We start from the raw sequence: 17,408 nt of genomic DNA, 5'->3' as shown, positions 1-17,408 counted from the left end.
CTTCTCAAAATAACATGGCCAAAGAAAGCTTATCCCTACAAAATCATATAGTTTGGATATGCTTCATTTTCGTCACACAAAAATGCTCTCATCATGCACAACCCCGATGACAAGCCAAGCAATTGTTTCATACTTTAGTAATCTCAAACTTTTTTCAACTTTCACGCAATACATGAGTGTGAGCCATGGACATAGCACTATGGGTGGACTAGAATATGATAATGGAGGTTGTGTGGAGAAGAAAAAAGGGGAAATTCTCACATTGACGCGGCTAATCAACGGGCTATGGAGATGCCCATCAATTGATGTCAATGCAAGGAGTAGGGATTGCCATGCAACGGATGCACTAGAGCTATAAATGTATGAAAGCTCAACAAAAGAAACTAAGTGGGTGTGCATCCAACTTGCTTGCTCACGAAGACCTAGTGCATTTGAGGAAGCCCATTGTTGGAATATACAAGACAAGTTCTATAATGAAAAATTCCCACTAGTATATGAAAGTGACAAAATAAGAGACTCTCTATCATAAAGATCATGGTGCTACTTTGAAGCATAAGTGTGGAAAAAAGGATAGTAGCATTGTCCCTTTTATTTCTTTTCTCTTTTTTCTCTCTATTTTTTGGGGACAATGCTCTATTAATGATGATCATCACACTTCTATTTATTTACAACTCAATGATTACGACTCGATACTAGAACAAAATATGACTCTATATGAGTGCCTCCGACGGTGTACCGGGATGGGCAATGAATCAAGAGTGACATATATGATAAATTATGCATGGTGGCTTTTCCACAAATACGATGTCAACTACATGATCGTTCTAGGCAATATGACAATGATGAAGCGTGTCATAATAAATGAAACGGTGGAAAGTTGCATGGCAATATATCTCGGAATGGCTATGGAAATGCCATAATAGGTAGGTATGGTGGCTGTTTCGAGGAAGATATTAGGAGGTTTATGTGTGATAGAGCATATCATATCACGGGGGTTGGATGCACCGGCGAAGTTTGCACCAACTCTCAAGGTGAGAAAGGGCAATGCACGGTACTGAAGAGGCTACCAATGATGGAAAGGTAAGAGTGCGTATAATCCATGGACTCAACATTAGTCATAAAGAACTCACATACTTATTGCAAAAATCTACAAGTCAACAAAAACCAAGCATTACACGCATGCTCCTAGGGGGATATATTGATAGGAAAAGACCATCCCTCATCCCCGACCGCCACTCATAAAGATGACAATCAAAGAACACCCCATGTTTCAAATTTGTCACACAACGGTCCCCATACGTGCATGCTACGGGACTTGAAAACTTCAACACAGGTATTTCTAAAATTCACAACTACTCAACTAGCATGACTCTAATATTACCATCTTCATATCTCAAAACAATCAAGTATCAAACTTCTCGTAGTATTCAATGCACTTTTTATGAAAGTTTTTATTATACCCATCTTGGACGCCTATCATATTAGGTCTAATTTTATAACCAAAGAAATTACCATGCTGTTCTAAAAGACTCTCAAAATGATATAAGTGAAGCATGAGAGATCAATAATTTCTATAAAATAAAACCACCACCATGCTCTAAAAGATATAAGTGAAGCACTAGAGCAAAATTAGCTAGCTCAAAAGATATAACTGAAGCACATTGAGTATTCTAATAAATTTCGATTTATGTGTGTCTCTCCAAAAGGTGTGTACAGCAAGGATGATTGTGGTAAACTAATAAGCAAAGACTCAAATCATACAAGACACTCCAAGCAAAACACATATCATGTGGTGAATAAAATTATAGCCTCAAGTAAAGTTGCCGATGGACGAAGATGAAAGAGGGGATGCCTTCCGGGGCATCCCCAAACTTAGGCTTTTGGTTGTACTTGAATTTTACCTTGGGGTGCCATGGGCATCCCCAAGCTTAGGCTCTTGCCACTCCTTATTCCAAAATCCATCAAATCTTTACCCAAAACTTGAAAACTTCACAACACAAACTCAACAGAAAATCTCATGAGCTCCGTTAGTATAAGAAAACAAACCACCACTTCAAGGTACTGTAATGAACTCATTCTTTATTTATATTGGTGTTAAACCTACTGTATTCCAACTTATCTATGGTTCATACCCCCCGATACTAGCCATAGATTCATCAAAATAAGCAAATAACACACGAAAAACAGAATCTGTCAAAAACAGAACAGTCTGTAGCAATCTGTATCAAACGTATACTTCTGTAACCCCAAAAATTCTGAAATAAATTGGTGGATGTGAGGAATTTTTCTATTAATCATATGCAAAAATTATCAACCTAATAGCGCTCTCCAGTAAAAAATGGCAGCAAATCTCGTGAGCGCTAAAGTTTCTGTTTTTTACAGCAAGATCATAAAGACTTCACCCACGTCTTTCCAAAGGTTCTACTTGGCACAAACACTAATTAAAAACATAAAACCACATCTAAACAGAATCTAGATGAATTATTTATTACTAAAAGGAAACAAAAAGCAAGAAACAAGAATTAAATTGGGTTGCCTCCCAACAAGCGCTATCGTTTAAGGCCCCTAGCTAGGCATGAAAGCAAGAATAGATCTAGGTATTGTCATCTTTGGTATGAAATCCATAAGTGGTTCTCATAATAGATTAATAAGGTAATTTAATTTTCTTTCTAGTAAAGTGTTCCATGCCTTTCCTTAACGGAAATTGGAATCTAATATTTCTTTCTTTCATATCAATAATTGCACCAATCGTTCTAAAGAAAGGTCTACCAAGAATAATAGGACATGTAGGATTCCAATCTATATCAAGAACAATGAAATCTATGGGCACATAATTCCTATTTGCAACAATAAGGGCGTGTTTGGTAGTTGCCCACAGCCACAAAATCCTCAACTCCAGCGCCCAACTCCACCAGCCAGCTTCCCACGTAAACTCCTGGAGCTAGCGATCTGTTCGGTGTGGCGGCTCCTGGGAGCCAGCGATCGGCCAGGCCAAAAGGCCAGAAACTGCGTATTCAGCCCGTTTTGGTTGGCCAGGCCTGGGCAGTAGTGGGCTGCTGTGTATGATTTTTTTCTTTGCATTGTGTACAAGAATAGTTGGCCTGTTCGTTGGTGATGTGTACTGTCCCTTTTCTTTGTACCGTTCCAATTTTGCTATATACAAAAGCAGTTTCAGTATGCATAGAGAGCAAGGTAACAAAAAGTAGTACTTTTTTGCTTGTAGCAATTTTCCTAGTAACAGAGGCTAAACCGAGAGCAAGTACAGAGAGAGAAAACCCATATTTTAAACACATAATGAATGTGCAGATTTTGAAACAATGCATACCATGGCATGAGCATCAGGTTGCACACATGTTTCATAGTACTTAAGCCTCACATTTTGCATACGTTTGCAAATCAAAAGGGGCACATAAATGTCTCTAACATCAACGCTTCACCTCGTAGTTTTGCATAAGTTTGCAAATCAAAAGGGACAAGTATCAACAATGCCTCACCAACTTAGAGCAACGGCTGCAGCTAGTTCTTGCCTAAACACATCCATGTCTTCACCATTTTCCGCTGTAGTTGATGTATCTGATGCATGAGAAGGAACAACAAATCTCTTGTATCGTTCCGGAATTGCTGGCACATAGTCCAGGTCCCTGTCACATCGAACAAAGTGAATATCTTCTTCATCATGGAAGCGAACATAGTTGTGCAAAGTCATAGTAGCGGCAACAATCATCTTTTGTGTTTCAATGGAGTAGCTTGGCATCTTCAGAAGAATCTGCCATTTCATCTTCCACACTCCAAAGGCTCTCTCTATGCAATTGCGTTTGGACGAGTGGAGCCTATTGAACTTCTCTTTAGGAGTATTGGGTGGAACACCTCTATGAAAGTCAGGCACATGATATATTTCACCTTTGTACGGTGCGAGATATCCCTTTCTATTAGGATAGCCAGCATCCACAAGGTAGTACTTGTCTATGGAAAATAAAGAGAAGAATGAATGTTAGAATTGGCATACATGAAATGAGTTCTAGCATTCTGAGTCATGGGGGAAGGGGGCCTAGTCCACATGCTCACCCTTTGGAGGATGGGGGAAGGTGGCCTTGTCCGCATGCATTGCATGAAATAGCACACTTGTGTCATGCATAGAACCAGGTTGTCCAATTGAAGCATAAGTGAAATGCATATCAAAGTCACATATTGCCATCACATTCTGAGTGACTGCACTTGTCCTTCCAATATATCGGATTTGCTTGTCTTCTAGAATCAAAGCTCTAATGTGAGTCCCATCTATTGCACCAATGCAGTCTTTCATGTGTGGATATGCTCGTTTATCACCAAGGATCCTTTGATGCACAGTGTGAAAATTGGGGTCTTTCGGCTTGAGGTAGTGGGAAGACATCCTGACCACACAATGCAGCACATCATGGAACTTGCGATGGATAGTGTCAAGTGAATGTTTGAAACGATTTTGGGTCCTTCTATTTGATTCACAACCCCCCAAGGTCCACAAGAACATAGCAAGAGACTCATAGCTGCTAACAAATGGAGAATAACTGAGACCATAGTCCTTCACCAACAAGTCATGAAGCTGAAAGAAAACTCTTGTCTTCATTCTGAACATTGTAAAGGTCTCCCCTGGTGTTCCAATAGTCTCTTGCAACCATCCAAATCCTGTCAAGATAGATTTCCTAGGCTAATTCTTCATGATCCAACTACTGCAATACTTTCCAACTATTTTTGTTGCTCCTTCACAAATGACCGACATATGCTCAGAACGAAGACAAATCAATTTTTTCTTCAATTCATATTGGTTGTCATCATCACTATCATCATCACATGACATCTACACATCCAGAATCATGCATTTGTTAGATACCAACTAGCATGCAAGTACCAATAATTCATCCTAAAAGTGCAAGTACCCAGAACAAGCAATTACCAATAATTCATCCAAATAGAAAATGGTGGTTCAACATTACATAAATATCATCCAGATAGTGCATACATAAAATGGTTCAATAGTGCATACATAAACAAAAGACATGAGAAACCATCTAATGGAACCACCTATTTCCCATACGTCATCGCAAACTTCCTACGAAGCCAATCTTTACGTGCGCCAGCACCCATGTGTAGAAACATCTCTCTTTGCTCTCTTTTGATGAACAACTCAGTAGCAATGTAGTGTTCATCACTTCCCTCTAAAATACCACAAGCAAGCACTTCATTCATGGTAGTGGCAACAAAAGTGGCATCATCATTCTTTATGAATGATCGAACGGTTTCTTGGGACTCCTTAGCAATGTTTTTAATTTGTGTAATCTCATCCTGCATCACTTGTGCAGTCCTAGGTCTCTTGTGCTTGTCATCAATGGTTTTTCCAAGCCTCTTGTTCGTTGATGACATGAAAGGAGAAGGTGGCATAGTAGGAGAAGGTGGCATAGCAGGAGAAGGTGGCACTTGGGGATCTTCTAACAAATCAACATCTGTGATCGCTTCAATATCAATGGTATCTGGTATTGATGCACTAGAGGAGGGGGATATGCCTGTTGAAGGATTCCAATGATCTGTGCCATCACTGGTGATGTCCTCAAACATAATGCTCAAGTTTTCTTCATTGCGTAGTCCACGCTTTTGGAACTTGCCGCAACCTAGAAGGTCCTACAATACATTGAAAAGAAATATTAGCAATAACAAATGTTATACGACTTTATTAAAAATAAATGCAATCCATAAACATGACAACTCATAGTTTTTGCTTTCTTCCACCACTCCTTATCTTGTTTGACAGTGCTGAGAACAAAGTCCCATCCCCCTCCGGTCTCCTTTAGCTTGAGCTTCTTGAATAAAGCATATTCTGCTTTCAGCTTGTCCCATTTGTTTTTCATTTGGTGGCTCGTGTAGTCCAATCCGGTTCTCACTTTGAATTGCAATGCCACTTCGTCGAATGCACTAGGGGTCAAGATTTTGTTTGGCCTATTTCCATCCCGCACTTGCATGACCATCAAGTTGGTAACGATCCTAGTGTTCTCTTCATCCCTCTCGGCAGTCATGCTCGAAGACATGCTCTGAACTTGACTATAAAAAATATGTGAGTGCTTAACTATAAAAAAACATGTACAAGTGCTGTTGCTATCATTATGTACTAGCAGGAAAATGCAATCAAGATATATAGCAGCAGAACATGCACTCGTCAATCAACTTGCAGCAATACTGCAATAGCAATATTCATGTCTTTTCTGAACATATAGGAGCAAAGCATGTACTGAACATATAGCAGCATAGCATATACTGAACATATACATCTCGTTTTCGAACATATAGCACCAGAGCATATAGCAGCAGAGCATGTACTGTAACATCTACATCTCTTCTCTAAATATAGCAGCAGAGCATATAGCAGCAAAGCATGTTCTGCATCTCTTTTCTGAACATATAGCAGTAGAGCATGTAGCAACAGAGCATGAACATGTACATGGAGAGGTGGTCGGACAACAAAGAGGGCATCACCTTCAAAAAATCAGAAGAGGTGGTCGGGGAGGCAGAGAATCGACACAGTCGTCGGGTTCTTCGGCGGAAGACGGCGAGCAGGACGGGGATGACTTGTCGGGGACGGAGGAGCCGACCGGTGACGGAGGTAGACGAGGGCGGGGATGGGTGGTCGAGGACGGAGGAGACGGTCCGCGACGGCGGCGGACGAGGGCGAGCAGGGCGGGGATGGCTTCAAAGCATGGACGAGTGGCGGCCACGGCGCTGAAGGTGCAGCCCGCCATGGCTGCTGCGTGCGGCGGCTAGGGTTGCGGGAAGGGGAAAGAGGAGTTGTGCGTCTGGTGGAGTTGCCTCGAGGGAACGGTCAATCGATCACTTGGCGGTGGCACTCTTCCGTAATTCTTTACGAATCCAGCTTCACAATTTCCTCGGAGTTAGGTTTTTCCAGCTCCGCGACTCCGTCAAATTTGTACGCAGGTTCGAGCCAGCTTCTTGGTCCAATAACCAGGAGTGGAACCGTTCGGCTGGAATCCGAGTTTGGATTCGAGGATTTCAGAAGCGAGAGAGCTCCCGAACACGCCCTAAGAACATCATTAATCCTTCCCATAGGTTTCTTAATGGTGGAATCCGCAAGATGCAAATTTAAAGAACAATCATCAAATTCACGGAAACCTAACACATCACACAAAGTTTTTGGAATCATGGAAACACTAGCACCCAAATCACATAAAGCATAACACTCATGATCTTTAATCTTAATTTTAATAGTAGGTTCCCACTTAGCATAAAGTTTTCTAGGGATAGAGACTTCTAATTCAAGTTTCTCTTCATAATATTGTGTCGGTGTACTAGAGTAGGGGTACCCTAGTATCCCGAACTTGTGCACGGGCAGTCGCAGCATCCCGCGGCAAGGCTTGCCGGGTGACCGCCAAGGTCCTCCATGGTTCCTTTGGAGCCATTCAAGGACAAAGTATCCAAACCAAGGCATCTCAAGACCCCGGCAAGAGGAGCTTGCCGGGAAGGCCAACCAAGGCATCTCAAGGAACTTGCCGCGACGTGCCACGCGTCCCGGCCCGGTGAGCGACAAGCTCCCGGACGCGACAAGACAACGACTGCGGCAAGGAGCTTGCCGCGGCAAGCCACCACTCCGTGCCCGCGCTCCAGCACATCCACCAACGTGTCGCTCTGGGACCCTTCCAGGCGTACGTGGCGGGAGGCTGTGCAGCCAGCGGCGCGCGGTGGCAAACAGCGCTGACAAGATTGCCTTCGTGGCGAGCGGTGGCGTCCCTGACGGTCCCTTTTGCACTATTTAGGCGACGCAGACGGGCATTTAATGCCCTTGTCCCCTGCCATCAGGGTTAGGTATGATACACTGTAGCAGGTAGCTGTACCTACCACAACACCTTTCCATTTTTACCCTTGTCTATGTTGCCACCTGTCGGTGACCCCTTGAGCATATAAAAGGAGGCCCATGCGCAACGTGGGGGGGAGGAGGGAGGAAGAGAACACTCACGCTCGGTCTCGTTAGTTGCTGGGGTGTACTGTAGCACTCCGCGCTCCCAAGCAAGAGCTCAATACAAACCACAAAGCAGGAGTAGGGTTTTACGCATCCGTGCGGCCCGAACCTGGGTAAACTGCTCGTGTGCTTCGCCTCGATCCACTCTTCGTGCGACCCTCGCCCCCGCCGAACCGAAAGGGACTCGGTCCGCCGGTCCCATAGGTGCTCGTGGATTAGTCCCCCGACACCTTTGGCGCGCCAGGTAGGGGGGTCGAGGTTGTGTGAACCAGATCCGGCGTTCACATGAGCTAGATCTTCATCATCTTCATCGACATGCCGCTGAAGAAGAAGGCTTCGGAGGCGGCTGCTCCGTCCGTGCCGAACCCAGCACCGCCGGAGCAAACGACTGATGGGGCAGATGCCGGCGGAAGAACGAGCGTCGACGAGGGAGCTCACGGTGCTGCCAGGTCCAAGGACAAGGCTGCGCTGCCCATCGGCAGCGTAGCCGGCTCCCACAATGACCGGGCGCACTCCAAGACCTCGGCGTCCGTACATGCACCGCGCCCATCTCAGGAGGCGCGGGACCGGCAGCGTCATGGTACTCACGGTACCATGCGTTTGCTAGAACAAGATCGAGCTGGTGGATCTCGGAGTGCTCAAGACCAACATGCACACCAACATGCTGGCACGAGCGAGGCACGGTCGCCTGGACGGGATACTGCTCCTTCTAACATAGTTAGAAGTCCGAGCATATCCCGCTCCTCGCACCGTTCACCACCGCCACCCGCCACTACAGCAGAAGCTTTGGCGCGAGCTCAACTGCTCCTGGACTACCCTCCAACGGCAGACAAGATCGATGACTGGAGGGCCACCATTCAGAATCTCATCGGCTTCGCCAACGGCGACACTCAACGGCAGCAGAGCATGTCGCAGCCGCGGCAAGTCAGCCAGGCATGAGCCGGTGGCGACAAGACCGGTGGGGGTGCAACCACTGTGCACTCTCCACCCCAAAGGCAAAGATCGCCAACTCGCCGGATCCACCTCGACAGCGACTCCACCGCGTCATCAGATCCACGAGCTTGTCGCGATCAGCGCCAAGTTCTTCACGAACGACAGCAAGAAGACGCTCGTACTCGCATCGAGCGCCGAAGAGAAGCGCGACGTCAATCGGACCAGCGCGCTGGGCCCTCTGTCGACATGCATGCGCCAGGGGAACCAGGCAACTTGCCGTACACAGTAGGTTGCCCTGCGTTTACTCATGAGCTACGGCAAGCCCAGTGGCCCAGCACGAAGAATTTCAAGCCAGACGTACCAGAGAAGTACGACAGCAAGTCGCATCCGTCGGAGTTCCTTAGCATCTACACCATCGCGGTGCAGGCTGCCGGGGGGCGGGACGACAAGATCCTTGCCAACTACTTCCCGCTGGTGCTCAAGCCCAACGTCAGGTCCTGGCTCATGCACTTGCCGGACAACTCCATATCCTCCTAGGCAGACCTATGCCATCAGTTTGTCGGCGCCTTTACAGGCGGCCACAAACCTCATGGCCAAGAGAGTGACCTTCATCTACTCGCCCAGAAGGAAGGAGAGCCCCTGCGCAAGTACATTTAGAGATTCAGCCGTGTACAGCACAACATCCCAGATGTCCACCCTGCCGCGGTCATCAGCGCGTTCCATCAGAACGTGCGTAACCGCAGGATGCGGGAGGAGATGGCGATGTGCAAGATCAGAGACGTCAGTGAGCTGTATGCCCTGGCCGACAAGTGTGCACGTGCTGAGGAAGGGAGGAAACTCCCCGGAGAGAATACAGGAGCAGGAGGATCTGACAGCGAGGATGCTGCCCCGGCGAAGAAAAACCGGCGGCGGAACAACAACAAGAAGAAAGGCAAAGATGTGCTAGTCATTGAGCAGTCCGGCAACGAAGGTGGCGCCAAGAAAGCCAAAGCTGGTAGCTCCAGCAAGGAGATTGCCGCATGCACCAACTGCCAGACTGTGGCGGTCGCCGACAAGCAGGACGACACCGACAAGCAGTACTGCAAGATCCACCGCACCAAGGGCCATGACCTCCAGAGCTGCAAAAAGGTCGAGCAGCTTGTCCAGCAGCAAAAGGCTAAATACGAGCGATGTGACAAGGAGAGGGCCCAAGGAGGCGTTGGAGAATCCGGCAAGAAGCGCGCCGGCCGGGGAGGACGCCGCGGCAAGGCCAAGCGGCGGCAAGGAGACAGACCTCCCCGCGGCCGTGACAAGGATGAAGATGACGACGACGACGAAGACATGGATGGTGTCGAGACCAGTGAGCAGGAGTTCCAGAAAGCCACAGAGGTCTTGTGCGTTGACGGCGGTGCTTCTCTGCATACTTCGCACCGCCAACTCAAGCAGTGGGTGCGGGAAGTTGATGCGGCGGAACCACCTGTCGAGTCACACAAGCTTCTGAAATGGTCCAGCACGCCTATCATCTTTGATATTGAGGACCACCCTGATCGCACAACTGCGGTCGGGTGCTTGCCGACGTTGGTTTCACCAACTATCTGCAACCTCAAGGTCACTAAGATGCTAGTTGACGGCGGGGCCGGCTTGAACCTGATCTCCTCCGCTGTACTCCGGAAACTCCAGATCCCTGACAGCGAGCTTGAAGAGACCGGCACATTCCAAGGAATCAACCCGGGAAGGAGCAAGCTGAAGGGGAAGGTCACGTTGCCAGTAACATTTGGCAGCGAGGTAAACTTCAGGACTGAGAGGGTCACTTTTGACGTTGCCAATTTTCCATTGCCTTACAATGGGATACTCGGCCGTCCAGCACTCGCCAAGTTCATGGCAGCCTCTCACTACGCATACAACATGCTGAAGATGCCAGGCCCGATAAGCGTCATCTCTGTCCCTGGCGACAAGAAGGATGCTCTTATCTGCGCCGACAAGATCTACCGGGAAGCGGCAGCCGCAACAGATCGCAAGTCACCTGCCGTTGAAGCTCCCGGGGGGAAGAAGAAGACCAAGTCCGGCAAGAGTTCTGATGCCCACTCCGGCAAGCGCACCTCTTCGGAGTGCTGCGCTGCCGTCGAGGACGCACCATCGAGCTCTACCGGCAAGTGTAAGAAGACAATGGCAGCTCCGCCAGAGACCAAGAAGGTGTCCGCCAAGGAGGACGGCACTGGTGGTACCTTCACCATCAGTGCCACTCTCGACCCTAAATAGGAAAGCGCGCTCATTGCTTTCCTGCGGGCAAACGTCGACGTGTTTGCGTGGCAACCGTCTGACATCCCCGGTGTACCCAGGAAAGTAATTGAGCACCATCTTGCCGTTTGTCCTCATGCACGGCCCGTCAAGCAGAAGGTCAGGAAGCAAGCAGTGGAGCGCCAAGAATTCATCGCAGAAGAGATCAAGAAGTTGGAAGCATCAGGCCTTGTCAGAGGAGTGCTCCATCCTACATGGTTGGCCAATCCTGTAGTCGTGCGCAAGGCGAACGGGAAACGGAGACTTTGTATCGACTTTACCAATGTTAACAAAGCTTGTCCCAAAGACCCATTTCCTTTGCCGCGCATTGACCAGATTGTTGACTCCATGGCCGGATGAGACTTGCTTTCATTTCTTGACGCATACTCAGGATACCATCAGATCTTCATGGCAGAAGAGGATGAGGAGAAGACCGCATTCATCACTCCATGTGGCACGTACTGTTTCGTACGGATGCCTTTCGGTTTAAAAAATGCTGGTTCAACATTTGCAAGGGTAGTCCATGTCGCTCTTGAGCCACAAATACACAGAAATGTGGAAGCCTACATGGATGACATAGTGGTCAAGAGCAAGGACAAGGCAACTCTGATTCAAGATTTAGACGAGACCTTTGCAAATCTGCGCAAGATCAGCGTCAAGCTCAACCCCGAGAAGTGTGTGTTTGGAGTCCCCTCCGGCAAGCTTCTCGGGTTCTTCGTGTCTCAGCGGGGAATCGAAGCCAATCCCGACAAGATCAAGGCCATTGAGCAGATTGAAGCACCAAAGCGCGTCAAGGATGTACAAAGACTTGCCGGTTGCGTGGCTGCTCTCAGCAGGTTATCTCTAGGTCTGCTGAGCGCGCCCTGCCATTTTTCAAAATATTGAAAAAGGCAGGTCCAATGAAATGGACTCCGGAAGCGGAGGCTGCGCTGCAAGACTTGAAGAGATACCTGTCCTCCACTCCAACACTTGTCGCACCTAAGCCACAAGAGAAGTTGCTACTGTATATAGCGGCAACCAATCAAGTGGTTAGTGCTGCGTTAGTAGCAGAGAGGGAGGAAGATGACGAGCCAGCAACCATGGCAGGCGCATCCAGCGACAAGCAGGGGGCTTCCCTGGCAAGCTCTGGTCCCGACAAGGTTGGATCTGCGCAGACGCACGAGGAGATATAGAAGAGAATGGTACAGCGCCCAGTTTACTTTGTCAGTTCCCTTCTGCAGGGGGCTAGGTCAAGGTACTCTGGTGTGCAGAAATTGCTTTTCGGCCTTCTCATGGCCTCGAGAAAGCTGCGCCATTACTTCCAAGCACATGAGATCACAGTTGTCACTCGTTTTCCGCTGAAGAGGATACTACAGAATCCAGAAGCGACAGGCAGGATTGTTGAGTGGGCACTGGAACTGTCAAGCTTTGGCCTCAAGTTTGAGAGTACTTCAACTATCCAAAGCAGAGCATTAGTAGAATTCATAGCAAAATGTACGCCAACACCAGATGAAGAAATTCCAGAAACGAGCATCCCCGTCGAGGAAGCAAGCAAAGAGTGGCTGATGTACTTTGATGGTGCCTTTTCGCTGCAAGGCGCCGGCGCTGGCGTGCTGCTTGTCGCACCCACCGGAGAGCACCTCAAGTATGTAATCCAGATGCACTTTCCCAAGGAGCAAGCAACAAACAATACTGCAGAGTATGAAGGCTTGCTTGCCGGTCTCAGGATCGCGGCAGACCTTGGGATCAAGAAGCTCATTATCAGGGGTGACTCGCAGCTTGTCGTCCGCCAAGTGAACAAGAGCTATCAGAGTCCGTTGATGGAAGCCTACGTCGACGAAGTGAGAAAGCTAGAAGAGCACTTTGACGGCCTACAGATGGAGCATGTTCCAAGAGCTCAGAACGCCATTGCCGATGGCCTATCAAAGTGCGCCGCACTTAAGTTACCTGTGGAACCAGGGATCTTTGTGCTCAAGCTAACTCAACCATCTGTAACGCCATCAACTGGACAGAGCAAGAAGAGGAAGTTGATTTCTGGTGACTATTTTCTGCCAGAGCTTCCCGAAGCCGCCGCCAAGAAGGTCCCCAAGATCAACGTCAAGAGCGCTGAGGAGCAGTCTGCTCCGGCAAGCCCTAGGGTTTGTTCCGTTGAAGCAGAAACTCCCGACAAGTTTTGCTCCGGCAAGCTTGCCGGGGAACGTCAAGCTCCGGCAGAGCCGCAGGTTCTCGCCGTAGAAGCGGATGTTCCCGCAGCAACAGATTTGCCTTTAGTCCTTGTTGTCGAGCCACAAGCTCCAGCATGGACACAGCAGATTGTCCATTTCCTTCAGACAGGAGAACTTCCCGAAGGGCAAGAAGAAGCGGAAAGAGTAGCCCGGCAGTCAAGTATGTACCAGTTTGTCGACAACACACTGTACAGAAGAAGACTCAACGGTGTGAAATTGAAGTGTATTCACCGGGAAGACGGACAAAAGCTGTTGGCAGAGATACATGGAGGCATATGTGGTCACCACATTGGCGCAAGAGCACTTGCTGGCAAAGCATTCCGGCAAGGTTTCTTTTGGCCGACAGCCCTCCAGGATGCAACTGCACAAGTAACCAAGTGTGAAGCGTGCCAGTTCCATTCCAAGCAGATACACCAACCAGCTCAAGCTCTCCAGACGATCCCTTTATCCTGGCCAGTTTCGGTCTGGGGGCTCGACATCCTCGGCCCCTTTCCCCGAGCAGTCGAGGGCTTTGATTACTTGTACGTTGCAATCGACAAGTTCACAAAGTGGCCGGAAGTGGAAGCAGTGAGGAAGGTGGCAGCACAGTCAGCAGTCAAGTTCTTCAGGTCGATTGTTTGCTGCTTCAGGATCCCTAACAAGATAATCACCGACAACGGTACACAATTCACGAGCCGCACCTTCATGCAGTACGTCCAAGATCTTGGCGCCAAGGTCTGCTTCGCTTCTGTTGCTCACCCGAGAAGCAACGGTCAAGCGGAGAGGGCAAATGCTGAAGTGCTGCGTGGGCTCAAGACCAGGACTTTCGACAGGCTGCACAAGTGCGGAAGAAACTGGATCGAGGAGCTTCCGGTGGTTCTTTGGTCGATCAGGACGATGCCAAATTGAGCCACTGGCCAGACACCTTTCGCTCTAGTCTATGGAGCAGAGGCAGTTCTCCCCACGGAACTCGTATACGGGTCACCTCGAGTGCTCGCTTATGATGAACTTGAGCAAGAGCAGCTGCGACAAGATGACGCGCTACTCCTTAAGGAAGACCGTCTTCAGGCTGCTGTACGAGCTGCTCGCTACCAACAAGCTTTGCGCCGCTACCATAGCCACAAAGTTAACACCAGAAGTCTCGAGGAAGGCGACCTTGTTCTTCGGCGTGTTCAGTCTGCCAAGAATTCCAACAAGTTGACGCCGAAGTGGGAAGGCCCTTACCGGGTGAAACGAGTCACTAGGCCTGGCGCTGTCCGCCTTGAGACCGAAGATAGCATTCCGGTGAGCAATTCCTGGAACATTGAGCATCTTCGTAAGTTTTACCCGTAAGGCGCGGTTGCCGGAACCTGTTCCGGCAACCACCTTTTGTACAAGTCTTGCCGCTGTTGCATGTAATCCTTTGTACAAAGCCGGGCGCAGACCCCGTGCATAAGTAAAGCTCATATGCTCCGCACATCTTGTCAATTTCATGCTTTCTATTTTTTGCATATGTGATCTGACACTTTGTGCAGCACCTACTCCCCGGTAAGCAATAACGAGCCGTAAGGCTCCATATCTTTATTTTCTCCTCTTTCTTTTTTCTCAAGGAAAAGAAGGTTCCCTCGCCCACAAGTTTGCCGGGGGGAAAGGAGAAGATAATGGTATGGACCAGGCGTCGTTCAAGAAAGTTTCGCCTTACGGGGAAGCAAACAACAGAAAAGCTAAGTTGCCAAAGTTTGAGCAATCAGATTTTTAAAATTTTTAAGTTATCTCCCTTGAACGACCGCACTTTGTATGGAAAACCTGTGCGCGAAGGAACCAACTCGTAGCTAGTTGCGCCCTTACTTTGTTTCGAGTCCGCTCAACAACTTAAGTGAGCTGCGACCAGTTGCGACAAGGTTTCTTGTCGGTAGCGGCACCGCCAACAGGCTACTGACGTCCCGCACTCAGCGCTCGCGGCTAAGGTGCCTGCACCGGCAAGTTCCCTAAAAGCATAGGGCAAAAACATACGAAGGGAGGAATAAGGTAAAGGGAATAACATTGCAATCATTACCCGGAATAGAGTTATATTACAAGGTAGCTTGTCGCGACTCTAACAGATTGTTCTCATAACATGACCAGCAGCGACAAGAAAAGAAGAAAACGGGTGGCCTAGTCTACGTGATCGCCCTCAATCCTCTTGATCTTGCTCACCTTGTCCACAATGGGTGCGACAAGGGTCTTGAGCGCCTCCAGATCAGCATCCGACGACAGGGTCTTGAGGACGTTGGTGAGGTTGAGGCTCGGGTTGCGGAAGGCCACCTTCACCAACACCTTTTGAAGAGCTCCCGCGCAGATCTTGCGCGACTCGTCGGCCAGCTGCTTTGGGATCCTCTCCCGGAGTCGCTGGAGGGCCATCGCCACGCCTTTGAAGAACAAGATGAGCTTGGCGCTGGGTTGGAGGTTCTCGTCGGAGGGATACCCGAGATCCTCCATCCCCAGCTGTGCCAGCTCCCTGTCAATGTCGGCGGCAACATTCACGAGACCCTCCGTCCAGTGCTCCACATTCTCCCTAAAAGCATTCTAGGCGGCGGCAGTACTCGCCAGCAGCGCCTTGTCGGCCTTGATCTCCTCCTTCAAAGCCACCTCCTGCTCCCTGGCGCCGTCCAACGTCTTGGTCAAAGTGGTCAGCTTCAACTCAAGATCTGCGTTGGAGTCCTTGGCGGCGCTAAGCTCTTTGCCCTTCTCGGCAAGCTCTTCAACACTCGCCTTGAGATTGGCCTCCAGTTGCGCCACCTTCGTCTCCAGCTCCTTCTTGGCGGCCTTGGCAACTGCGGCAGCATCCTCTGCTTGCTTAAGGGCTCCGCCGATTTTTTGCTCGCGCGCGGTAAGCTCCTCCTCGTGGCTGTCGAGGTTAACTTTCCGCTGCACCAGCTCGCCCTCCTGCGCAGACAGCTTCTCAGCGGCAAGCCGATGTTGCTCTTCAACTTCGGCCTTCTCGAGGAAGAAGGCCTTCTGCTCTTCGGTGAGTTGCTCCTGCTCCTCTGCCAGGGACCGGAGAGCTTCCTGGTTGAGACCCCGAAGCTCCTCCGCGCGCTTCTCGATGTCCACTCCCGCCTTCGCGACAAGCGCCTCGCGGGATTCCAGCTTGGCTTGCCGCGCGCGGTAGAGCGACAATAGCTTCCGCAGCAGCCGCTCCTCCTCAGGCTCGCCGCTGCTGCTGCTCGGCGCATCAACTAGCGTCAGCCCAGCGGAGGCGAGCACCTCTTCATCAAAGCTCTCTCCCTCGACTGGCGCCCTGGAGCTTGACGCCCAGGGGAGGTTGATGAAGACGCCATCGCCGGCCTTCAAGTAGACGCCTGGCTGGGGCTCTTCGGAGCCTAGCACTGCGGCAGCGGCGGACAGGTCGGCGGTCGACGTAGCGCCTGGCGCTCCTGCGGCCTCAGGGCCGTCAGTGCGATCGCCAGACCCCTCGCCAGCTGCTGCAGCGGTAGCTTTGGCGGCCTCGTCGCCGGCGGGATCATCAGCGCCGGCTGCTTCTTCAGTGGCAGCGGTGTCGTCGGCAGCAACCTCGGTCTCCATCGGCTCCGCAGCAGATGGGTCTGATGGTCGGAAAAGTGAGAAAAGTCAAGCAAATACCCAAAAAGAAGAAGAACCCAAGGGAAGCTTTGAAGAGAAGATTACCTGTACTGGGTTCAGCAGTCGCAGTCTCCGCCGCCGGGGGGATGCCGGTGCTGTCCCTTGCCGGAGAACTCTCCCTTGCCGGAGGACTCTCCCTTGGCATTTCGGGGGCGGCCTCCGGGCGCTCCTGGTGGGGCTGCTCTGCTCCTACACAAACCAATAGTCAGATGTCAGCAAAGAAAGAGTATCCATGCGCGCCTGGCAGCGGAAAGTGAACCATATACTTACGCTGGGGGCTGCTCTGGAGAACAGTTGCCGGGTCCGGCAAGGTTGTCTCGGGCGCACCCCTTGCTATCGCGGTGGGTTCGTCCTCGATGATAATCACCGGGACCTTGGCCCTCTTCGCTGCTCTCTGTGCCAGAGTCCTAAAAGGGAATAAGTTCAGAGTAAAGCAAATG

The sequence above is a fragment of the Triticum dicoccoides genome, chromosome 3A (genome assembly GCF_002162155.2).
Source record: "Triticum dicoccoides isolate Atlit2015 ecotype Zavitan chromosome 3A, WEW_v2.0, whole genome shotgun sequence".
Lineage (NCBI taxonomy): Eukaryota > Viridiplantae > Streptophyta > Magnoliopsida > Poales > Poaceae > Triticum > Triticum dicoccoides.
The sequence above is the reverse complement of the archived record's forward strand: the minus strand, read 5'-3'. Positions refer to the sequence as shown.